Source organism: Dendrobates tinctorius, unplaced genomic scaffold (assembly GCF_039654945.1).
Source record: "Dendrobates tinctorius isolate UK_male_01 unplaced genomic scaffold, ASM3965494v1 ptg000117l, whole genome shotgun sequence".
Taxonomy (NCBI): Eukaryota; Metazoa; Chordata; class Amphibia; order Anura; family Dendrobatidae; genus Dendrobates; species Dendrobates tinctorius.
In genome coordinates, this window is record NW_027361785.1 from 6277359 (window position 1) to 6303376 (window position 26018).

General features: G+C 44.7%; 1 protein-coding gene across 3 annotated transcripts in view; it reads left to right on the forward strand.

The window, feature by feature from the left end:
* LIMS1 (LIM zinc finger domain containing 1) overlaps positions 1–26018 on the forward strand; it is a 124028-nt gene that overhangs the window by 16991 nt on the left and 81019 nt on the right. The window contains exon 2 of one of the 3 annotated variants that reach the window (XM_073590491.1): positions 4697–4802. The exons of the other annotated variants lie outside the window; for them this stretch is intronic. The gene's annotated coding sequence lies outside the window, so the exon portion shown is untranslated. The remainder of the gene's footprint in view (positions 1–4696; positions 4803–26018) is intronic. 3 annotated transcript variants of the gene reach the window in all.

Sequence of the window (26018 nt, forward strand, 5' to 3'; positions counted from 1 at the left end):
GAGCAGTGGGTAAACAGCAATGCAGCTGTCAGGAAGCCTTAGAAGGCAGCCTAACTACCAACACCGCTGATACACCACAATATAGCCTCCCCTTGCACTGCACACACAGTGACTGGTGTGTTGTACAGGCAAAATCGCTAGCAGCAGAAGCAGTTTTTTTTTTCTTCTTCCCTGCCTAACGCTCTCCCTAAAGAATCAGCAGCAGCAACCTCTCCCTATGCTAAGATCGTCAGAAGTAAGATGGCGGTCGGCGTGCACGCCCTTTTATAACCCCTGTGACGCCCACCAAAGCAAGCCAATCACTTGCATGCCCTTCTGAAAGATGGTGGTGACCCCTGCGTATGTCATCACGTTGCCCACAGTGTCCATGGATCCTGATTGGCTGAAAAAGAGCGCAAAACAAACTTTTGAAACGCGACTTTGGCGCGTAAGTCGCCGACCTCGTGGCCGACCTCATCCTAGGGTCGGGTTTCGTGTCATGAAACCCGACTTTGCCAAAAGTCGGCGACTTATGAAATTTTTCGACCCGTTTCGCTCAACTCTAGTAGCCAGTGTAAGGACTGGCACAAGGTAGGTTATTTTATGTGGGTTTGTTTGTTTTTCATCTGCACAAACAATTCAGGCTATGGTTTGTTGTGTTGCATGGGGTTTTTTTTTTTTTTGTTTTTTTTTTTTTGCTACTAACCCATTTCCTTCCAAATGCGTGAGATACTGCAGTAAAATAAGGTGAGCATTTTGGGGATGGGGTGGTTGTTAGAAGTTTTATGTGGCCATACAGTACTTTAAAATCTATAGTGCACATAGTTTTTACTTAAACTGTATGCTTTAGAATTTTTTGTTGTGCTCACCCCATATAGTGTTTGAAAACCAACTGAGAAATAAATAACACCATTAAAAATGCTTATTATGGTTTACGTTTCTTCCAAGCAGCTATGAAGGATGTGAAGAGGACATCTGTATTGTTCTGCTGGGAGCGGCAAGGTCTTGTGCGTTCAGTCCCTCCTGATATCCATATGACCGAATAGATGCTGCTCCGCTCCCCTTTCAGTGTGGGATCACATTTTGCAGCAAGCTTTTTCTTGTCAAGCAGTGCCCGATATTAAGTGCTGGCACAATCCAGCAGAGCGACGGCTCATTAGCTGGAGCAGATGACTCCTTACAGCAGATGTTTTCAGGGAGTGTTTCATTGACTCCAGTCCAATGTTAAAATGACTTGGCTCTGGTTCCTCCAGCGTGATCCTTTCCAGGAGAGCAAAATACTTACTGTAGATGGAAATGGCTTTCTAAGACAGTATTTGCATATTCTGTGGGGTTTTTTTTTCATTTGAACAAACTGCATGAAAAACTGCAGCATAAAACTCCCACGTGTGAATACGCCCAAGTCTCTTAGGGTGGGTTCACACACACGTTTTTTTCTGCTGATTTAGCCAAAGATTTTGCAGCAAAATCCACGTTTTGAATGTGGACTTTGATGTGGATTTGCCACAGTTTTGATTTGTTTTCTTATGTATTGCAAATCCTTTGTGAAAATCCACAGGATAAAATTAAATGCAATTTCCACTGCAGATTTTTTTTTTTACATTAATTTTGTAAAATCTCACCCACTTTGCTGCCTCTGTATTGCACTGCAGATTTTCCTCTTGTAAATCGCAAGAGTTTTCTGCCGTGTGTGAACATGATTTTATGTGAACGCAACATAAAACTAAGTGGAAAAAGAGCATTGGAAAGACCACCGCAGCTCTGGTCTGCTGCACTTATCAGTGGCTTTAGTATGGCTGCTGGGTGTAAATGACGCCTAAAGGCTCGTCCAGACATCCGTCAGATGGGTCCGTGATCGGCCGGCAATGCCGGACTGACCACAGCTCTCCAGGCCCGAGCATGACAACCTCATAGAGAGATATGCAGCTGTTACGCTCTGGTCAGGAGACCCATGGCCAGTCAGTGTTCGGACCGATGTGCATGGACGTCTGCTTGAACCCAAAGGGTATGTGCACACGATCAGCAAATGCTGCGGGTTGGATGCTGTGTACTTGTGCAGTGTCCAGATGTTACAGCATAGTGGATGGGATTTCAAGAAATCACATGCCCACTGTGCGTCCACAGACCCCCACAAATCACCCGCGAAAAAGACATGCTGCGTGGCTGTCCAGACGCAGCATGTTAATTTCTCTTGTGGAGACGCAAGTCTCTCAAAGAGAAATCTCACCCAGACAATGTATTGGATGCGGTGAATCCGCACGGTTCAGTGAACACATGCAGAATCACCTGCGTTCAATAGACTGCAGCGCTTTGGTCATGGTGAACATGTGCTGTATCCAAAGCGCTGCCAGTTCCGGATCGTCTGCACCTACCCTTATGCCTCATTCGGGATATTTGAAAAGTTTTTTTTCTTTTTTTTTTACATTGGCCACCTCAACACCATCGGAGCTACTGCAACCCCCAACCTACTGTCTCCTTCCCAACCATCTAGTAAACTATAAGCCCACAGGAGCAGGGTCCTCTCCCTTCTGTATCACCAGGCCTTTCTACCTGTAGAATGTAAGCCCGCAGGGGCAGGGCCCTCTCCCCTCTGTATCACCACGCCTTACTGCCTGTAGAATATAAGCCCTCAGGGGCAGGGCCCTCTCCCCTCTGTATCACCACGCCTTACTGCCTGTAGAATGAAAGCCCGCAGGGGCAGGACTCTCTCCCCTCTGTATCACCAGGCCTTAAAGCCTGTAGAATATAAGCCCGCAGGGGCAGGGCCCTCTCGCCTCTGTATCACCAGGCCTTACAGCCTGTAGAATATAAGCCCGCAGGGGCAGGGCTCTCTCGCCTCTGTATCACCAGGCCTTACAGCCTGTAGAATATAAGCCCGCAGGGGCAGGGCCCTCTCGCCTCTGTATCACCACGCCTTACAGCCTGTAGAATGTAAGCTTGCAGGGGCCTGTCCCCCCGTATCACCAGGCCTTACCGCCTGTAGAAAGTAAGCCCGCAGGGGCAGGGTCCTCTCCCCTCTGTATCACCAGGCCTTACCGCCTGTAGAAGGTAAGCCCGCAGGGGCAGGGTCCTCTCCCCTCTGTATCAGTCTGTCATTGTTTGCTTGTTTACTGTAAATGATACCTGTATTTTGATGTAACCCAGTCTCATGTAAAGCACCATTGAACCAATGGTGCTATATAAATAAATAATATGAATAAATTCCAAAGATATGTTTTTGAGTCACTTGACACTGTCTTAGCGTATGTGCACACGGTCAGTGATTGGCAGCACATGTCTGCTGCGTCCAAAGCGCTGCCGGATTTTGAACGCAGGTGATTCCTCATGCGTTCATTGAACCATGATTATTAGCGTTTTTTGATGTTTTCCGTCTCGGAAACACATTGAAAATGCACATGCAATTTTCAGCATCTAATACAAATCTATGGGAACAATCTGCGCAGAAAACTCAGCGTCTCCGCAAGATAAATTGACATGCTGGTCTGGAAAGATGCGCCGCATGTCCCTGTCCGTGGGTCATCTGCGGGTGTCTGTACACGCATAGTGGGCGTGGGCTTTTTTTGAAATCCCATCCATTATGCTGTAACATCTGGACGCTGCGGATGTGTTTACTGACCATGGGAACGTACCTTACAGTTCCAGCAAAGAGGATGGGATGTATAGAACTCTCATGCCCACTGTGCTTGCTTTTTCTTTCCCCTTATGCAACTTTAACTGATATGTGGAGCATGTTTGAAAAAGAGATACATTAAATGCAGAAACACAATAAAAGCGCATGTAGTCCACACGTGTGTGTGTGTATGTACAAAGTTTTGTCAAAGCCAAATACCAGGATAGATCAAAAGCAAAGTAGCTTTATTTCAAACCCAACTTATCCAAAAGAGACAAATTGCAGTATTATAAATGCAATGAAAATTCATGTTAAAAAAAAAAACATTGAATCAAATCAGAGGAATTATTAAAGGGAAAGCCCTGTACACTTTTTGTTTGTACTGTATTAGGGCTTATTCGCGTTTTGCATTTTTACTGCTTTTTCCCACTTTGACAACATGTTTTTTGCTGCAATTAGTAAGTGTTTTACAGTACTAGCAAAGTGAACGCTGCTTTTTTTTTTTTTTTTTTCTTGCCAATTTGGAAGCAGTTTCAATTTCGTGTCAATGCTTTCAATGTTTTTGCAGCGTTTTTCACTCATTCTAATGATTGGGAAAAACACAAATGCAAGAAAAGTATTTTTTGCACTCAGTTTTTGCATTTTTGGTGTAGAAATGTGTGCTGCAAATAACTAGTTTGTATTCTCAAATTCAGTCCAGATTAAAAACCAGGCATGTGCGTGAGACTTCCGATATATCAGAGCTTTTCATAATACTGTAAAAATCAGCTTATTTTCTGCAGGAAAAAAGTACAAAAACACAGCTTGTGAATATGGATCTATTGTTCTGTACAAACCGGGCCAGAGCACAATATATGAAAGTGCATGCTAACCTGTCACAAGTGCTAATGGTTACTGTGAAGATGCCCATCTGCCGGGTCTGACTCGCTTGAATTGCATTTCATGTGGTTGGAGAACTCCCCCCTCCTCAAATAACGGAGACCATTCCGGTAATCAGCGGAGAGCAGTTTCTGAGGACCGTGCTGCTCTTCCATGCCCTTTTTCCCCCAAGGGCGTCCAGAGATATTAGGAGCAAAAATCAATTATTTTTTTTTGTTTTTTTTTTAGAAGTTCGATAAAAAGATGAAAGAAATGACTAAACCTGAATTATTAATGAACAAATCTGAGCTTGGACTGCAGTGCAGTTATTGTGCTGATGCTGGCGACCTCAAAGGTTGGTTAAACTTTGTAAGGAGTTGTTCACACTTCTGGTTTTGGCTTACAAATATTGATGTAAAACACTGACCAAACGGAGGAACAGTATAATAGAAACACGTCACCACTTCTGTGTTTTTCGCCTCCTGCTGGTTTTGGCTTACAAATAGGGAGGTAAAAACTGAACATGTGAACGTGGCCTAAGGCTGCAGTCACCTGCCGCGTTATGCCTCATTCAGACCTCTGAGTTTTATCATATATATAAAAACATGGAGCATTGGTCACGGTGTCAGGTCTTACAATAAGTGATTTTCGTGTACTGGAAAATAAATGGCAAAGCTTCTACTCACTGCAGTGCTAATCACACGGACGGCTGAAGATGTCATAAGTGTGCTGTCTGGGATTTTCACATGCTCTTAGGCTACTTTCACACTAGCGCAGTGCAAACGCATACAAAAAACGCATCAAGCGTTCTGTATGCGTTTGCTTATTTTTTGTGCATGCCTGTTAACCCATAGACATCCAGCGCGCATGTGCACAAAAACGCATACAAACGCTAGACAATGCGCACCCGTGTTAAACATAGGGGCGCATTGCGCATGTATGCGCACGCAGCGCAAAAAAACGCTAGTGTGAAACCAGCCTTAGATTTATATGGATGATTTTGATCAAAAACAGACATGTAAACAACCCCATAGACTATAATGGAAACCCGTCTGTGACACACGGGCGTGTGAATGAGCCCTTATTCCTCTTTTTTATGGCATTGTATTAGCTATAGCCAGATATTAAGGCTTGTGCCCACGATGAGTTTTTGGCGTTGCGTATTTTCGCTGCTTCAAACAGTCTTGCGGTGCCAGCAGAGAGGATGGAATGTGTAGACTCCTGCCCATGGTGCTTTTATGTACTCAGCATAAACTCACCCGCAGTGCGTGTTTTACATGTGCAACATGTCCGTTTCGCTTGTGGGTACGCTGAGATTTCTCTGCAGGTTTTTCCCATAGACTTGCATTAGATGCAGAAAATCGCATGTGCATTTTCACGTAATCCGCAAAAGACTATATCAATAAAGGCTTGTCAATAACAAAGTGACTTTATTTAAAATTGACTTGTTAGAAAGTGGCAAACAATGCAGCTCTAAACACCAGAGCTGTGGAGTCGGAGCCCATTTTCGCATGATGTCTGTATTTCTTAACAGGAAAAACACCGCAGCAAAAAGCATGCATTTTTTCCTTTTTGGTGCAGATTTTTCCCCACATATTTAAACTAGGTGCACTTGTAGAGTAAAATGTCTGCAGCTCTTGGCAGAAAAAAAAAAACGCAGCTGAAAAAACACGTATTTCTGACTGATTTGAGTGACGTCAGTGGTGAAAAATGCTGGGCAAAATCGCCCGGAGAATTGACATGCTGCAGATTTGTTTTCTGCACCAAATATGCATGTCAAAAATAAACCAGGTGTGCATGACACGTCAGGTGTCGAATTCCCTGTGCTGTCATCAGGATTGCTTCAGGTTTATACCTGCAAGGAGAAAGTGCATCAAATCTGCCACGTGTGCACACAGCCTTATGAGTGGGGAAAAATCTGCACCAAAACGCGCCTATTTTACGCCCCATTTTTTTCTGCCAAGAGATGCAGAAATTTCTACACCAAATCCTGAATGTGTACACATACCCTTATTTTTTTTTTTTTTTCTTAAAATTCCATGCACAATGCTGTTACAAAATGCAGCTAAGAATGTGTAATATAAAAACGTTCTGAACAATAAAAAAGGCACAGATTTCAAAATCCATATGAATAAATGGTGCAGGCGGCTCCCCATCTTGGGGTATATCCTTCTACGTCGCATAGTATTTGGTGCAGACAGAGAAGGACCATACAACGTGATGCTGACAGATGTTTTGGATTATTTCTTTGGCAGTGCCACATATCCACATTTTTCTGCTGACTGCAAAATAAAGCTGCCAACAAAAGCTTGGGTTAAGCTAAAGTGGTTGGTAGAGTGAGTCATCAGCCAGACACATTGTACATGCAAACAGCAGCAGTGATGGCTTTCGGAAATGGTACAAGTGGCAGAATTACTGTTTTTCTTCTATTTGACGTTCTGGTCTTGATGACTCAGCTGTTAACGTAGCAATCAAATTATCGTATGTATGTAGGTATGTATACACGAAGCTGCTGCATATGGGTAAATTCTCGTCCATTTGTGGGAGCAGGGTTTTCCGGAGAAGCAGCATCGCCAATATGATTAATGTAGAGGAGGACAGGGACTTCTAATTTGTTGGTGCACATGTAGGGTCTCAACCCTTATGAAATGGCTAACAAAGAAGTTGGCACTCGTAGTCAAGAAAATGTGTCAATCTGATTTACTGGTAAGTATACTGTATTTGCACAGTCAATGCATAATGTTTCGCTCACATTGACCTTCATCAGATGTGCTTTCCACAGGCACCATTCATGCAGCAGGTTACCGCTTTCCATAGCACTTGCTCACTACCAGGAATCCCATTCTTTCTTCGAATTATTGCACACCTGATAAAGGTCAATGTGTGCGAAACATTATGCATTGCTTGTGGGAATATACTTACCAATAAATCGTATTGACACTTTTTTTTTAACTGCGAGTGGCAAGTTACTAATATGATTTCTAATGAGCACATTGTTTTCAGAATCAAACTGCAAGATTACAGTAAAAATTGTGCTGCCAATTAACAAGCTATTGTAAACCCTGCCCATTGCAGATGGCTGTGTTTTGGGTGCAAGCAGACAGACAATGGGTGAATTCTTGCATACACAGCATTGTTAGCCTACAGATAAGTCCTCAATATGTGTTAAGTCAACAATATCAGATCACTACGACACCCTCACCACTCGGCTGCTATCTGCTCTGGCATTGCTGGTTATAAGCAACGTACGGGTAAGAACACACTAGCCACATAAATTGTTTCATGGCCACTGCTAGGTACTGCACCTTTTATCTTCTACTTGCTTGAATGGTACTGCCTCATGTACAGGGCTGCTGTGTTCTGCCACATGTATTGCTTATATCTGGCACACCCCGAGCAGATAACAGCTGTTTCTCAGGGGGTGCCTGGTGTGAGACCCCAAACAATCTGATATTGATGTATTTTACATATAAGCTATCAATATGTAAAGAAATTGCCCTAAATTAAAAATTTGTTTAAACTCAGACCTATTGACTTTTTTAATAATGCTGAGCTGCAATACGACTTACAGCCTATAGACAGGTGTAGCGCTGTTTTAGGGAGACGCCTCTCTAAATGCCTTAGTGTTTTACAACTTCACATACTGCTTTAATTGAGTTGTTTCCAACTGTCCTTAAATTCGCAAACTGTCCTTGATTTTCTTTATTTTTGTAATAAGTTTGCGCTGCGTATGTGCAGGTCAGCCTTTGACATACTAAAAACAGAGCCAGGACTTGGGAGAGGCAAAACACAGCAGCTTTTATTTAATCAGAGCAGACATCGGCGCTGATAGAATGTCAAAGATCTGTGGCCACTGATTGACTGCAGCGGTCATGTTGCCTACTGGGAACTGTAGTGTCTACATCACTTAAACTGTGAGTATACACTGTTTTTCATTTTTTGTAAGGCAATGACTACATTGTTAAATAGATCTTAGACCTGATGGGACTGATACTCTTACTTTGAAAATCCCTTCCAGAGTGGTTTTGTAAGAGTATGTGCTCAGAAAACTCAAAATAATGAAAATATTTATTTCTGCGTAAAAACGACATGCTGGTATGTTCAGGCTTTGAGGGTATTTTAACCATGTGAGGTTACAATGATGCCAAGCGACTGAAAGAAGTGATGTCACGTGCCCCGTCCTGTGTGACACAGCCAGCAGGCCGGTAACTGATACAACAGGACACGGCACGTGTAAATGTCCAGTGTGACGTGGCCCGCAGGCCGGTAACTATTACAACCAGACAAGGGGATAGGGAAAACCTGGGTAACAATAACAATGGTGGCCCTGCGATAGGGAACGGGGAAGTGGAGACCTCCTGCACTCCCCTGAGTCAGTGTCTCTACACTCCTAACGTTCCCTAGGCCGGTTCCGCACCAGGCGCCGATCAGGATACCTAATATCCCTAGCTTGGTCCTGCACCTAAACCCTCACTAGGGAAATGGTTGGTGTGGAAACTAATCCCACCACTGCACTAAACACACATAAGGAAAAATGACAAAACAGGGGAACACCACTTAGCTTTGCTCTGTTGCTTACGCTCCCAGCAACAGAGCCCACCACCTGCGTGGATCTTTTCCTCCAAACGGATCCAACACCATAGTGCAGCCTTGGAGCGAACAGAGTCCACCACCTGCGTGCAGCTGTCCAGAAACAGAGTCCAGCAAATGAGTCCAGCTTTTCTGCCAAAGAGTCCAACATTTTGAGTCCAGCTCTCCAGCACCCTGAGTGCAGCTCTACACCATAGCCGCCACTCCACCAAGTAATGCCTGCCCTCCTTGCAGACACCATAGCTGACACTCCACCAAGCCATGCCAGCCCTCCTTGCAGACACCATAGCGGCTATCCAGGACTCTCACTGAGCTGCCTGTGACTCTCCTTCAGCTCCATTCTTCACCCAGGCTTGCTTGCAAAAGAGAAACTTATCACCAACAGTGATTGACACACCTGACACTCTTTTATAGAGCAATCACTCCTGTTACATAATCACGTGCACAAACTAAGATAACCAGAGTGCAATGACCCTAATGGCCACCGGGGGGAAAACTACAACTAAACCACCACAGTGCAATGACCCTAATGGCCACCGGGGGCAAAACCACCTTTGGCACACAGCCAAAGGAAAAAAAAAGGTTACTTTGTGCATTTAATCTGTCAGATCCAAGCTTTGGATCATGACAAAGTGACATGTCCATTCTGAAGACGCTCCATACTTACAAATCAGTGGGAAGTTCAGAGGACTCCCAAGGTTTTTTTAGCGGTGTCCCTATGTTTTTGCTTCAGAAGCCATATGCTGTTTCTTGTTTCTCTTTCTTTGTTGAATGAAGAAAAACACGACCAGAAAATGGTAGTTAAAAGACTATAAAAAAGCAGTGGAAAAGTGCTAAAAATGATGGTGCAAGCACTTGGGAAACTACTAAAAGGAAACAAAAAAGACACTCCAGAACAAACTGCCCCGCAACATGTCCTCAAGCTGCTTGTGCTTGAAATTCATCTGGCTTTTCTGTCTGAAAAGTCAGTGAGCTCATACTCTAAAGGCCCCGTCTCACTAAGCGACATACCAGCGATCCCGACACCGATATCAAGGTGTCAGGATCGCTAGTAAGTCGCTATGTGATCGCTGATGAGCTGTCACACAGACAGCTTCACCAGCGATCAGCACAGCGATGCCGAGCGCCCGGCATCGCTGGCCATCCTGTAAAAAATAGAATCAAAATAAAAAATATAGTTATTCTCACCTTCCGACGTCGCGTTCAGCCATCCTGCCTCTCCACGCTCCGGTCCCAGTGATCCTTTGCACGAATGACCGCGAGATGTCACGGTCTCGAGGGATAACAAAGTCTCGCGGTCATTCGTGCAAAGGATCACTGGGACCGGAACGTGGAGAGAGGCAGGATGGCTGAACGGGACATCGGAAGGTGAGAATAACTATATTTTTTATTTTTTTTTATTATTTTTTTACACCTGATCGCTGGTCTCCCGCTGTCACACGCAGCGATGCGTGCTGGCCAGCGGGAGACCAGCGACCAAAGAAATGTCCAGAGATTTCTTGCAGCGATCAGCGATACCGGCAGGGGGGCCGCTCGCTGATTGCTGTCACACACAGCGATCTCGCTGGTGAGATCGCTGTTGTGTCACAAAAGTTGTGACTCAGCAGCGATCTCGCTACCGAGATTGCTTAGTGAGACGGGGCCTTTAGGCTGCTAACTTATGTCTGTGTAGGGCCGATCATTGGTCTCCCCAACAGAACTTGCTGCCTATGTGCCTGTTATTTGTGATGACTTGTCCGGCCATTGCGGTTCACATACAGACTGTGAAACGTGTGTGAATAAAGCTCTATCCTGATATTAAAATGACCATTTTTATTAGTTCTTATAAATATTCAAACCGTATAACATGGCCATTCTGACAGACTTTTAGCGTAAGTACACTAATCTCATCACGTATGAAACGTCTGTTTAATGACTGGTACAGTTCAGATCCATTTTTAATTGAGTAGAAGTGATTTCTGAGCATATCACTGCCTGCAGTGTGGATGTATTGTATTTATTACGGCTCGTCAGCATTGTAACCTCTCTCCGTACACAACGTGGATTTTCAGAAGCCGTGCTGGGCTTTGTTCTCCATGTGGTGATTGCTGACACTTACATTCTAGTTTTATCTAGATTGAAGATCAAATCTTTATACAAGGAGATGTACATCTAAACATTTTGTCTTTTGTTTTTGACGCATGAAGATTTTGATAGGATTTTTAAACCAGGAGAGGATCCTAAAGTAACAGGAAACATAGGAAAATTGCATTCTCATACAAACGTGGTCAATATTGTTGGTACCAGGGTTGTGGAGTCGGTGCTCATTTTGGTGGAGTTGGAGTCCGTATAAAATGGACCGACTCCAACTCCTAAAATATATAATTAATTGGGTACAGTAGTACAATGCAGAATGTGCTGAATATTTTTTCATAGGAATTTGGGAAAGTTATGAAATGTCCTATAAAATGACTGTTCTATTCCTGACCTAAGGCTACATTCACACACAGCGTTTTTCCTGCGTTTTTTGAGGATGTTTTTCAGTTGCAAAAGCAGATCAGCTTTTTAAAAAAAACGCATCACCTGAAAGGTTTTTGAGCTCATAGATAATGTTTTCAATAGCAAAAGCAGATTAGAAATCTGCTCTATCTATCCATTTATCCATATCTGTCTATCCATATCTTATCTGTACCAAAAAGAATGAAAGCCGGGTAGCGCACAGACTAACACTCCTTTTTTTTTTTTAGCACCAGTCAGGTACACCTCATAGCTGCCCAAAAGGACACCCAGGACAGGCATTGCTCGTCTTCAGTAACATCAACATCAATTGATAGTTGGAATAAATAGACTGCATTAATAATAATAATTTTTATTTCTATAGCGCCGACATATTCCGCAGCACTTTACATTTCAGAGGGGATTTGTACAGACAATATACATTACAGCATAACAATAATCACATACAGTAGATTATAACAAATACCAAGAGGAGTGAGGGCCCTGCTCGCAAGCTTACAGTCTATGAGGAAAGAGGTAGACACGAAAGGTGGGTGGTAACAGTTGCCCTGATTGTATGGACCAGCCATAATGTTAAGTGTATTCACCACATCTTAAGGAGCAGGCTTTATTTTCAAGTGTAGGGGTGTGTAATATGAGGTTCTGCAGCAGCTGAGGTGTGCAGTATGAAATTCTGCGGAACAGTATGAGGTTCTGCCCCCCCCCCCCCAGGTTTGATCCTGGCTACGCCCATAGTGTGAATGTAGCCTGAGGATCTAGGCTTTGTCTTAGCTGAGATAAGTCATAGTGTGTGTGTGTGTGTGTATGTGTGTGTGTGTGTGTGTATATATATATATATATATATATATATATATATATATATATATATATACAGTACAGACCAAAAGTTTGGACTCACCTTCTCATTCAAACAGTTTTCTTTATTTTCATGACTATGAAAATTGTAGATTCACTCTGAAGGCATCAAAACTATGAATTAACACATGTGGAATTATATAATTAACAAAAAAGTGTGAAACAACTGAAAATACTGTATGTCTTATATTCAAGGTTCTTCAAAGTAGCCACCTTTTGCTTTGATTGCTGCTTTGCACACTCTTGGCGAGCTTCAAGAGGTAGTCACCGGAAATGGTTTTCACTTCACAGGTGTGCCCTGTCAGGTTTAATAAGTGGGATTTTTTGCCTTATAAATGGGGTTGGGACCATCAGTTGTGTTGTGCTGAAGTCTGGTGGATACACAGGTGATAGTCCTACTGAATAGACTGTTAGCTGCTTTTTTCTTGCCATAATACAAATTCTAAGTAAAGAAAAACGGGTGGACATCATTACTTTAGGAAATGAAGGTCAGTCAGTTCGAAAAATTGGGAAAACTTTGAAAATGTCCCCAAGTGCAGTGGCAAAAACCATCAAGCGCTACAAAGAAACTGGCTCTCATGAGGACCGCCCCAGGAAAAGAAGACCAAGAGTCACCTCTGCTGCGGAGGACAAGTTCATCCTAGTCACCAGCCTCAAAAATTGCAGGTTAACAGCAGCTCAGATTAGAGGCCAGGTCAATGCCACACAGAGTTCAAGCAGCAGACACATCTATACAACAATTGTTAAGAGGAGACTGTGCAGCAGGCCTTCATGGTAAAATAGCTGCTAGGAAACCACTGCCAAGAACAGGCAACAAGCAGAAGAGACTTGTTTGGGCTAAAGAACACAAGGAATGGACATTAGACCAGTGGAAATCTGTGCTTTGGTCTGATGAGTCCAAATTTGAGATCTTTGGTTCCAACCACCGTGTCTTTGTGCGACGCAGAAACGGTGAACGGATGGACTCTACATGCCTGGTTCCCACCGTGAAGCATGGAGGAGGAGGAGGAGGTGTGATAGTGTGGGGGTGCTTTGCTGGTGACACTGTTGGGGATTTATTCAAAATTGAAGGCATACTGAACCAGCATGGCTAGCACAGCATCTTGCAGCGGCATGCTATTCCATCCGGTTTGCGTTTAGTTGGACCATCATTTATTTTTCAACAGGACAACGACCCCAAACATACCTCCAGGCTGTGTAAGGGCTATTTGCCCAAGAAGGAGAGTGATGGGATGCTACGCCAGATGACCTGGCCTCCACAGTCACCAGACCTGAACCCAATCGAGATGGTTTGGAGTGAGCTGGACCGCAGAGTGAAGGCAAAAGGGCCAACAGGTGCTAAGCATCTCTGGAAACTCCTTCAAGACTGTTGGAAGACCATTTCCGGTGACCACCTCTTGAAACTCATCAAGAGAATGCCAAGAGTGTGCAAAGCAGTAATCAAAGCAAAAGGTGGCTACTTTGAAGAACCTAGAATATAAGACATATTTTCAGTTGTTTCACACTTTTTTGTTAATTATATAATTCCACATGTGTTAATTCATAGTTTTGATGCCTTCAGAGTGAATCTACAATTTTCATAGTCATGAAAATAAAGAAAACTTTTTGAATGAGGTGTGTCCAAACTTTTGGTCTGTACTGTATATATGTAATCGATATTATACAGTGTATTACATATTTACAATTTATTACAGTTTTTTGTGTTCTAAAATTGTCTTCCAATAAATAGATATTATGTTCTACCTAAATATCTTGATTATTTGATCATAGAAATTATTAAATGTCTGGTGTTCACTTTCTACTACAATAAATTTTTCACTTAAATATAAGCAATATATGTGGGTGTCGGAGTAATGGAGTCGGTGGAAAGGAAATTGAGGAGTCTGAGTCGCAGGTTTGGCTTACCGACTCCACAGCCCTGGACTTGGTACCCCTCGTTTAATGACAGAAAAACCCACAGTGGTGACAGAAATAACTTGACAAAAGTAATATTAAATCAAAAAGTTATGAATATGAACAAATGAAAGTCAGACATTGCTTTTCAACCATGCTTCCACAGATTTAAAAAAAAAAATAAAAATAAAACCTGAAATAGGCCTCGACACAATTGATGGTACCCCTGAACATGTGACAAAAGGGACATGTTAAATCAGGGTGTGTCCACTAATTAGCATCCACAGGTGTCTATAATCTTGGAATCAGTGAGTGGGCCTGTATAGAGGGCTACAGATACTCACTGTGCTGTTTGGTGACATCGTGTGTATCACACTCAACATGTACGAGAGGAAGCGAAGGAAAGAGTTGTCTCGGGAGATTAGAAATAAAATTATAAACAAACATGTAAAAGTTCTAAGACCATCTAAACAGAATAAAGGTGAACTTCATGCTCAAGGAACATCAGTGTGAGATCGCACCATCCGTCATCGTATGAGCCAAAGTGGACTTCATGGGAGATGACCAAGGAGGACACCATTGTTGGAAAAATAAAATCATAGTGTTGACAAGCCACAAAGTTGCTGTGAGAATGTCCTATGGACAGATGAGACAAAAATGGAACTTTTTGGCAAGACACATCAGCTCTATGTTAACAGATGTAAAAATGAAGCATATCAAGAAAATAACACTGTCCCTAAAGCGAAACATGGAGGAGGCCCTGTTATGTTCTGGAGCTGCTTTGCTGCATCTGGCACAGGGTGTCTAGAATCTGTGCAGGGTATGATGAAATCTCAAGACTATCGAGGGATTCTAGAGAGAAATGTGCTGCCCAGTGTCAGAAAGCTTGGTCTCAGTCGCAGCTCATGGGTCTTGCAACAGGATAATGACCCAAAACACCCAGCTAAAAACACCCAAGAATAACTAAGAGGAAATCATTGGACTATTCTGAAGTGGCCTTCTATGAGCCCTGATCTAAATCCTAGTGAGCATCTTTGGAAAGAGCGGAAACATGCCGTCTGGAAAAGGCAACCTACAAACACGAGACAACTGGAGCAGTTTGCTCTTGAGGAGTGGGCTAAAATACCTGTCGAGAGGTGCAGAAGTCTCAGTGACAGTTACAAGAATCGTTTGATTGCAGTGATTGCCTCAAAAGGTTGTGCAACAAAATATTAAGTTAAGTACCATCATTTCTGTCCAGGCCTATTTCATGAGTTTTTTTATTTTATTTTAAAATCTGTGGAAGCATGGCTGAAAAGCAATGTCTGACTTTCATTTGTTCATCTTCATAGACTTTTTATTTTTTACTTTTGTCAGATCCAAGTTATTTCTGTGCCGATTGTGGGTTTTTCAGTCATTAACTGAGGGGTACCAACAATTTTGACCACATGTGTATTTGGTCACACTTCTGGGAATAGGAAAGCAGATTAAACTTACCATCAGTGTGTCATCTGTGTTTTTCCGGTATGAATAAAGAAAATTACAAAGCTTCTATGCTTTGCAATGTTAAACATGGATGGTACATGGCTGCTGTACGTATTTTTCACAGACCCATAAACTTGTCTTGACCCTTGTCATCTGTGCTGCTGGTAAAAAAAAAAAAAAAAAAAAAGAAAAATGGGCATGTTTGTGTGTTTTATAAAAAGACACAAGTGAGCAGCCCCATAGATTATAATGGGTACGTGTGTTATCACTGAAAATAAAACAGATACTACATGTAGTGGAAACTCGGACATGTGAAGGGGCCTAAAGAGTTTTTATTTAAAGGGTTTTTCCCTAGCCATATGGGGCAGGTTATGTCTGGCAGCCCAATAGACGACAATGAATGGAGCAGAGATCAAACGTGCGCACCTAAGCCCCCTATTATATGGATGAGGTATAACTTTGAATTCTGGGAACCCACGTAGGGTAGGTTCCAGGGCCGGACTGGCCATCAGGCAAATGCCAGAAGGGCCTGTTTGGTTGTGGGCTGCCTTGCCTGCTACGTTGTTAGCAGAATCGGAGTTCTCAAGACACCCATACTGTTGAGAGTTGTGACGGCGCACAAAGTGTCTGACTCTGTCACTGACGCCAGCAGGCCACGGGTATCATTAGAAATATTGGTCTTGTAGTAAATCTTGCTTTCCTCCATCCAGGGTAATATTAGTAATATATCCCATTTGGTGCTTGGGGACAGGGACAGCATGGGCCTGTGTGATTTCAAATGCCAGGGCTGAATTTCACCCCCAGTCAGTACCTGGTTGGTTCACACAAGAAAACGTAGACTATTTTTCCCTCACTTGTCCTCCTCCATATACAATCCATGTTTTTACAGCAGCAGCTATTCCTCATTTACAAGACCAATTACAGGTTTCAATGTAACAGAATTGCAATATATCTGTAAAAAACTGATGCTATACTGTGTTTGATATGACATCAGATGTTTTTTTTACGCTCTTATAGACTTGGTGAGTCTCTAGAAACTAGTAGATACTACTATTAATTTCTCATGCAGATTTGGTCTGTCATCTGCCCTGCCCCATTGAGTAACATCGGTCGCAGCAAGTTTCCAGAGACTCACCCTTTGTCTATGGCTGTGCAAAACAAATGGGATGTGATACGGAGCCATAGTGTAGAATGCGATTTTTACGGATACATTGCAATTCTGTAAAATGGGAAACTGTAAATGATCTTGTGAATGATTAATAGCTGCCGCTGTAAAAAATCGTTTTGCATAGAGAACACATGGATGACAAGTGAGAAAACATCTATTTTTTTGGGATGAAACTCTGAATTTACACACAGTGAGTTGCTGATCCACAGTAGGACGCTCTTTACACAGGGCATTTTTTACTGCCAGCGTTGTTACTGGATCCAAATGGGAGATGAATACAACTTTCCTATATGTTCTCTATGCCTTTACGATTCACTTCTGGTTTTGATTACAGAAAACTCATTCAAAATCTTCATCAGTGCCGCAGATTGGACTAGCATTTACTTTGCATAAGTAGAGTGCCCTCTAGTGGGCATATTATGACATACGGTATACGCTGTTTAGATGACGATCTGCTCTCAGATTACCCGTGAGTATTACATGGATCCACACAATGTGATACTGGTTTTTAGTTTACTCTCCGTTTTAAGGAAGCCATGTGGAGTGGCCGTAAGGAACATATTTCCTGGTCTCTAGACTTTTAATCCCATACAGAATTCTACTCCTAAGTTAAGTCCACACTGTAAAAGGCCGCTGTGCCCATTCCTTAAAAACTTGTAAAACTGTAGGGGCCCATTTGGCATTCAAGTACAGATGGTTATAGTTTGCAAAAAATGCAATGGCGTAACGAGTACTTGTGACGCTCCACCCCAGCAACAAATGACCCTTTGTGTGGATTTCATAATGCATGTGGTTGTTTTACTTCACATTTTCTTGGAATAGTTTTCAGTTGTTAATTATTCTTCCTTCACACCGCCTGCAGGGCATCTCTATTGTACCTTGTAAAGCAGAGAATAATAAGCTCATACAAGGGGCGGGCATTTAAATTGAAGGTGGCCAACCCTTATCTTCCCTGACATAGGTTTATGAGGGAGAGCTGGGACGCCCCCATACACATTGGAGGGGCTCCTCTCACTTCTGCATCGAAAGGTGCTGTTAAAGTAGAATTTATAGATTCATCCGGGAGCCATGGAATACTAATGTGGCCATTGGATCAGTCTCCTGCTAATTTATTTGCTCAACTCTATTAGTAAGGATAAAGATGCATGCTCGATGACTGAGACATAGGCACAATGTCAGCGGTGCCTCTGGTCTCTTAAAGCAGAAGTGAGAGATGCTGGAAGGTTCCTAATGAGGGCTCAGTCAGAGACCGGACCACAATGCACGGACTGGCCACTTCTGTCCTGACCCAAGCATGACTGCCTCCTAGAAATACATGAAGTTGTCACACTTGAGTCTGGAGACCTGAGGCCAATCCGTGCATTAGCGGTCCGTGCTCGGCCTAATTTTCTTGGATGTCTACAAGATCCTTGAGAGTCTGAGAGGAACCAAATTTGGGCAAATAGTTACACAATCTACACAGATTTTCAAAGGACTAAAATAGTTGTAAATAATATACTGTTCATATTCCCACCTGAAAATCTCTGCAGCTTGTGGTGGTGGATTTAATGTACAGATTCCGCACTCCAAATCTACTGCAATTTATTCAAAACCTCATCCACTTCTATCAGACAAATGCTGCAGAGAAATACGGGCATACTGCTGAAAGCTTGTAGATGTGACTCCTTTAATGCACAGGGCGATATGTAAGACCAAATCTGCATCTTTAACATGATTTTGCTGCGTATTTGGGGCAAGGATACTGAAGATTGTTCATTCTGCATCATGTCTGAATCCACCTTAGGTTCTTAAAACTGATAATTAATGGGATTCATTAAAGCTAAACATCAGGAAAAGGATTTTGTGGGGCTAGGTCAAGAGGCTACATCAGTAGTCCATGGCCACCAGACCCCAGCCCTGAGAACTCCCTTTTCCAGGACGTCCCCCTGACAGCACCATGGAGGGCATCCTCCTCCTCCTTACAGGGACAGGAAAGCACACGATAGGTTAAAAGGCCCCGTCCCACCCCTTTCCCTCACTGTCTTTCCTGTCCCTGCACGGAGGGACATACGAGAGGAGCAGGAGATTACCTGAGGGCGCAGGGGGATCGGGCGGCCGGTCCAATCCTTCCCCCGTCAGGATGCCCAGGGCTGACACTTCCCGGTGGAGAGTCCCTCTGCCCCAAAGCCAGGAGCAGGACGTCGCTCCTGGAGGAAGCCGCTCCTCCCGGTGGGAGGCTCTCGGCTCCAGGCCGCGCGGCAGTCGCCCGGGTCCCCGCAGGCAGCGAGCGATGCCGGCGCGACATACAGACCGCGCGATGGTGGCGGCTGGAAGCGCTTGCCCCGCACGCAGCCGGCGGTGTGGGCGCCGGCGAGAGAGATCCCGGGGCAGCTGGAGCCGGGTCCCCGCAATGGGCGCCGCCATTGCAAGACGCTCGGTGGGCGGGGCTTCAGAACAGGAAGCGGAAGTGGCTGGCGCGCGGCGATGACGTCACGCGCCGATTTGAAAACAGCGCGCCAGCAACTGGGCACGCCAGCAGCTCGCCGCATCAGCAGCTCTCGCTGCACGCCAGCAGCTCACCGCAGACCAGGAGTAAACTGCACGCTAGCAGCTCACCGCAGGCAACAGCTGCTTCACTGGTATGGACCCAGAGGCGACAGCCGACAGAGGGGTAAGTGCGCCTGGCGCAATCCAACCCCCACACGGCCTTCCCCGCAGCCCAGGACAACTGACCCGACTATCCCTGTTCTGTATCGTACAGGAGAAGGGTACCCAAGCCCCCCCCCGACAGAGGTTAAGGACTCGGTAAAGGCCACATCTCAGTCTGTCAGATGCCCGGTTTGCAGGGTAAAGCTGCCAGACAACTATACCAAGACTCTCTGCGGACCCTGCACGTCAAGGGTCGTAAGAGACGAGCAGCCGTCCCTCCTGGCCGAGATGCGATCCTTGATTCGGGAGGAAGTACAGGCCTCCAGATCCAGTCTCTCGCGGCAGCAGTCCCCTAGTCTGGGGCCAAGCCGGAAGTGGCCGAGGTGGGAGATGGAGCTAGCCTCGGAGACGAGTTCACCTGAAGGGTCAGACCCCCGGGACTCGGATCCCGAGGAGGGAGAGATCCCGACTGACAGGAGGGACCAAGGCAGGAAATACCTGTTTAGGTTAGAGGACACCGAGGACTTGGTGCAGGCGGTAAGGAACACCATGCAGATAAAGGATGTTCCAAAACCGCAGTCCCGACAGGACCTGATGTCTGGGGGACTGGTCGCTCGGAAACAAACTGTGTTCCCTGTAAGCGAACACATTAAGACAATGGTCCTAGAAGAATGGAAAGAGGCAGAACGACGACTTGTACTGTCTCGGGACTTTAAGAGCCGACTGCCCTTTGACCCAGAGGAAACACGATTGTGGGAGGAAATTCCTAAAATCGATGTTCCTGTAGCTAGGGTGACCAAAAAACCCGCCATCCCCTTTGAGGACTCATCAAGTCTAAGAGACCCGATGGACCGGAAGGCGGATATTCTGTTAAAGAGAACATGGGAATCGGCAGCTGCCCTTACTAAGGTTAACATAGCAGCCACCTCAGTGGCCAGGTCCATGTTCCTATGGGTGGGGCAGTTGGAAGAGCATTTATCCAAAAAGACCCCTAGATCTGAGATCCTAGCTTCCCTCCCTCTGATGAAATCAGCCACTGCGTTCCTTTCAGATACATCGGCCGAATCAGTAAGATTCGCAGCCAGAAACAGCTCCCTTTCCAACGCAGCTAGGCGAGCGGTTTGGCTGAAGTCTTGGTCTGGGGATAACGCTTCAGAGGCAAAGCTTTGCTCCATCCCCTTTTCAGGCTCAAGGGTGTTCGGGCCAGCTCTAGATAGCATCCTAGAGCAGGTGTCTGACAAAAACAAGAGGTTTCCAGAAGAAAAACCCAAGCGTCCCCAGTCTTTTCGTAGAGGGTCCTTTTTCAGGAGACAGACCGATTTTAGGAGCCAGGGTAGATCCAACAGGGGCTCCTTTAGAAACACTCAGAGCCAGGGGGGGAGAAGCAAGGCCCCTCTTTTTGCGTCATCCTCCAGGTCTAGAAGGCAATGACGCCATAGGTGTCGGGGGAAGACTGCGACGATTCGCAGCAAGGTGGCGCCAGGTAACCCAGAACCGGTGGGTCCTCAGAACCATCACAGAAGGGTACAGCATAGAATGTTATTCCCCTCCCCCCGACAGATACATCGCCCCCACCGTAGTCCCGGAAGACTCTACCATGTGGGCAGACCTACAGGACCTGCTCCGGTCAGAGGTCATAGTGCCAGTTCCGCAGCAGGAGAGGGGAAAAGGTCATTACTCTTCCCTATTCTCCATTACAAAACCATCTGGCGAGGCCAGAACAATTATAAACTTAAAACCCCTGACGCTGACTAGTGTGAACAAGCGTCAGAATGCGTCTTCATTGTCAAATACATATAATTAAAAGATGCTTTTTTTGTACATATCAACTGGTATTATAAATTAACTGAGGTTGCTCAGAGTCCAGTGGGGAGTGAGTTAGCGTAGGGCAGTAAGAAGAATATATATATATATATATATATATATATATATATATATATATATATATATATATAATGATCCATGGCAATACATGGGAATCCCAAATAAACGGGAAACAAAAGACAAAATCTAGAAGGTCAATATCCTCAAAAGAGGAGATCACATTATTCAATTATGGCTTGTAAGAAACAGGCAAACGATAATTGGTCATTCAGCCCCCTCGGCTCCAGGGACCCTAGGGATAGTCATCGTTGAGCGGGGGCGCCACAACGTTCCCCCCCCCCCCAGGGTGCCAACCTCCGCGGACAGGTAGACTCAAGCTCAGGATCACATCAGGGATTCCTAGGTGTCACCTTAGAGTGGTCTCTGCTTGAACACTTTTCTATTTTTATTTCTTGTCACTTCGTTGGTGTTTACCACACTTGTGGTTTTTAACTAATAAAGTATCATTTTTAGGGGATATACAGTGGGGCAAAAAAGTATTTAGTCAGTCAGCAATAGTGCAAGTTCCACCACTTAAAAGATGAGAGGCGTCTGTAATTTACATCATAGGTAGACCTCAACTATGGGAGACAAACTGAGAAAAAAAAATCCAGAAAATCACATTGTCTGTTTTTTTTTCATTTTATTTGCATATTATGGTGGAAAATAAGTATTTGGTCAGAAACAAGCAATCAAGATTTCTGGCTCTCACAGACCTGTAACTTCTTCTTTAAGAGTCTCCTCTTTCCTCCACTCATTACCTGTAGTAATGGCACCTGTTTAAACTTGTTATCAGTATAAAAAGACACCTGTGCACACCCTCAAACAGTCTGACTCCAAACTCCACTATGGTGAAGACCAAAGAGCCGTCAAAGGACACCAGAAACAAAATTGTAGCCCTGCACCAGGCTGGGAAGACTGAATCTGCAATAGCCAACCAGCTTGGAGTGAAGAAATCAACTGTGGGCGCAATAATTAGAAAATGGAAGACGTACAAGACCACTGATAATCTCCCTCGATCTGGTGCTCCACGCAAAATCCCACCCCGTGGGGTCAGAATGATCACAAGAACGGTGTGCAAAAATCCCAGAACCACGCGGGGGGACCTAGTGAATGAACTGCAGAGAGCTGGGACCAATGTAACAAGGCCTACCATAAGTAACACACTACGCCACCATGGACTCAGATCCTGCAGTGCCAGACGTGTCCCACTGCTTAAGCCTGTACATGTCCGGGCCCGTCTGAAGTTTGCTAGAGAGCATTTGGATGATCCAGAGGAGTTTTGGGAGAATGTCCTATGGTCTGATGAAACCAAACTGGAACTGTTTGGTAGAAACACAACTTGTCGTGTTTGGAGGAAAAAGAATACTGAGTTGCATCCATCAAACACCATACCTACTGTAAAGCATGGTGGTGGAAACATCATGCTTTGGGGCTGTTTCTCTGCAAAGGGGCCAGGACGACTGATCCGGGTACATGAAAGAATGAATGGGGCCATGTATCGTGAGATTTTGAGTGCATACCTCCTTCCATCAGCAAGGGCATTGAAGATGAAACGTGGCTGGGTCTTTCAACATGACAATGATCCAAAGCACACTGCCAGGGCAACGAAGGAGTGGCTTCGTAAGAAGCATTTCAAGGTCCTGGAGTGGCCTAGCCAGTCTCCAGATCTCAACCCTATAGAAAACTTTTGGAGGGAGTTGAAAGTCCGTGTTGCCAAGCGAAAAGCCAAAAACATCACTGCTCTAGAGGAGATCTGCATGGAGGAATGGGCCAACATACCAACAACAGTGTGTGGCAACCTTGTGAAGACTTACAGAAAACGTTTGACCTCTGTCATTGCCAACAAAAGATATATCACAAAGTATTGAGATGAAATTTTGTTTCTGACCAAATACTTATTTTCCACCATAATATGCAAATAAAATGAAAAAAAAACAGACAATGTGATTTTCTGGATTTTTTTTTTCTCAGTTTGTCTCCCATAGTTGAGGTCTACCTATGATGTAAATTACAGACGCCTCTCATCTTTTTAAGTGGTGGAACTTGCACTATTGCTGACTGACTAAATACTTTTTTGCCCCACTGTATATATGAGATTACATTTGTCCCTTTCTATTATTGTATGAGAGATGATTATTATTATTAGGAGCCATGGCAGTAGGAAACCCAGTCGAGCTACCCCTGAAGGGAGATATTATCCACCAGGGGACGATTCGCCATCCAGACCCAGCAAGGCTACGCCTCTCGGCATGTATCCTGAAAGGGACATCCTGAGAGCAAAGGGCTTATCTGAGCAGGTCATATCCACTCTACTGGCCAGCAGGAAACCGGTAACATCCGCAATCTACAGAAAAATATGGAAGAGATTCTGCCTGGAAGGTGGCAGGTCCGACCTCTCGGCAGGTAACCCTGACCTCCCTAGTGTCCTAGACTTTCTGCAGTCGGGATATAATAAGGGGCTTAAACCCAGCACGTTAAAGGTCCAGATCTCGGCTTTGAGCGCCTTCTTCGACTACCCTTTAGCCTCCCATCCTTGGGTGGTAAGATTCATAAAGGCCACGCAGCGTCTTCACCCCACAATTAGGCAGCTCACCCCGCCCTGGGACCTCGGCCTGGTACTCAGATCTTTATGTAGGGACCCCTACATGCCTAGTGATAGAATGTCCATTTCGACTCTCTCTCGAAAGACTGCTTTCCTCGTAGCCATCACCACAGCCAAAAGAATAGGGGAGATCCAGGCCCTGTCCACCAAAGAACCATATCTCCAGATCAGAGACGATCATATAACCTTAACATTAGATCCGGCTTTTATCCCCAAGGTAGCCTCTTACCAGAATATAAATCAGGAGATAGTGCTACCATCCTTCTGCAGCAATCCCCGCAATGAGAAAGAACAGCGTCTCCACTCCCTAGACGTAAGACGGGCAGTTATAAGCTATCTGGAGGCCACCAATGTCTGGCGTATTGACTCAAACTTGTTCATCCTCTTCGGGGGTAAAAATAGGGGGAGAAAAGCCTCTAAGGCGTCCATCGCAAGATGGATCACATCAGTAATTTCAGACGCCTACCAGTCGGAAGGCGCCAACCCACCAGATACCTTAAGGGCCCACTCTACTAGGACAGTTTCAGCCTCCTGGGCCGAGCGCGCTGGCGCCTCAGTCGAGCAGATTTGTAGAGCGGCAACCTGGGCCAGCCTGAATACATTTTGCAAGCACTACAAACTTGACGTGCTATCAGGCCAACATACCGCATTTGGGAGAAAAGTTCTCCAGGCGGTGATCCCACCCTGAGGAGGTGCTTTGGTACTCTCCATGGTGCTGTCAGGGGGACGTCCTGGAAAATAGGTATTAGACCTACCGGTAATGATGTTTCCAGGAGTCCATCCTGACAGCACGGGTAGTTCCCTCCCTGTTATGTTATGTTTTGTTAAGTTATGTCATATGATGTAATATGATGATACCATTAAAAGAGTTATAGCATTATCCACGCTGTGGTTCTTGTTAAGTCACTGAGGGAAAGGGGTGGGACGGGGCCTTTTAACCTCTCGTGTGCTTTCCTGTCCCTGTAAGGAGGAGGAGGACGTCCTCCATGGTGCTGTCAGGATGGACTCCTGGAAACATCATTACCGGTAGGTCTAATACCTATTTTTTGCTGGGATTGAGTTGTAGTCCATGTACAATGCTATCGTTGTGGAATGATGCACGCATGACATAACTTTGGGCTTGCTATTCAGAAGAGGCGTTAAGGACTCCAGCAGGGAGGAACACGTTCTCAGGGTTCTGACCCGGCGGCCACTGCCTACCAATGTAGCCGCTGGACCACTCTGTAAAACCCTTTTTGGACATAGAATCATAGAATCGTAGAGTTGGAATTGACCTCCTGGGCCATCAGGTCCAACCCCCTGCTCAAAGCAGGATTCGCCAAATTATCCCAGTCAGATGTCTGTCCAGCCTCTGTTTGAAGACTTCCATTGAAGGAGAACTCACCACTTCTCATGGCAGCTTGTTCCACTCATTGATCACTGTCAAAAAGTTTTTTCTAATATATAATCTGTGTCTCCTCCCATTCAGTTTCATCCCATTGCTTCTAGTCTTTCCTTGTGCAAATGAGAATAAAGTTGATCCTTCTACAATGTGACAGCCCTTTAGATATTTGTAGACAGCTATTAAGTCTTCTCTTTTGCAAACTAAACATTCCCAAATCCTGCAACCTTTCCTCATAAGACAGGGTTTGCAGACCGGTCACCATTCTGGTCGCTCTTTTCTGAACTTGCTCCAGTTTGTTGATGTCTTTTTTAAAATGTGGTGCCCAAAACTGGACACAATATTCCAGATGAGGTCTGACCAAAGAGGAGTAGAGGGAAATAATGACTTCACGTGGTCTAGACTGTATGCTTCTGTTAATACATCCTAGAATTGCATTTGCCTTTTTTGCTGCTGCATCACACTGTTGACTCATATTCACTCTGTGATCTATTAGTATACCCAAGTCTTTTTCACATGTGCTGTTGCTTAGGCCTATTCCTCCCATTCTGTATATGCTTTTCATTTTTATTGCCCAGATGTAGTACGGTTTCTTTAGCTGTCACAGAGGCAAAAACCGAGAACAAGG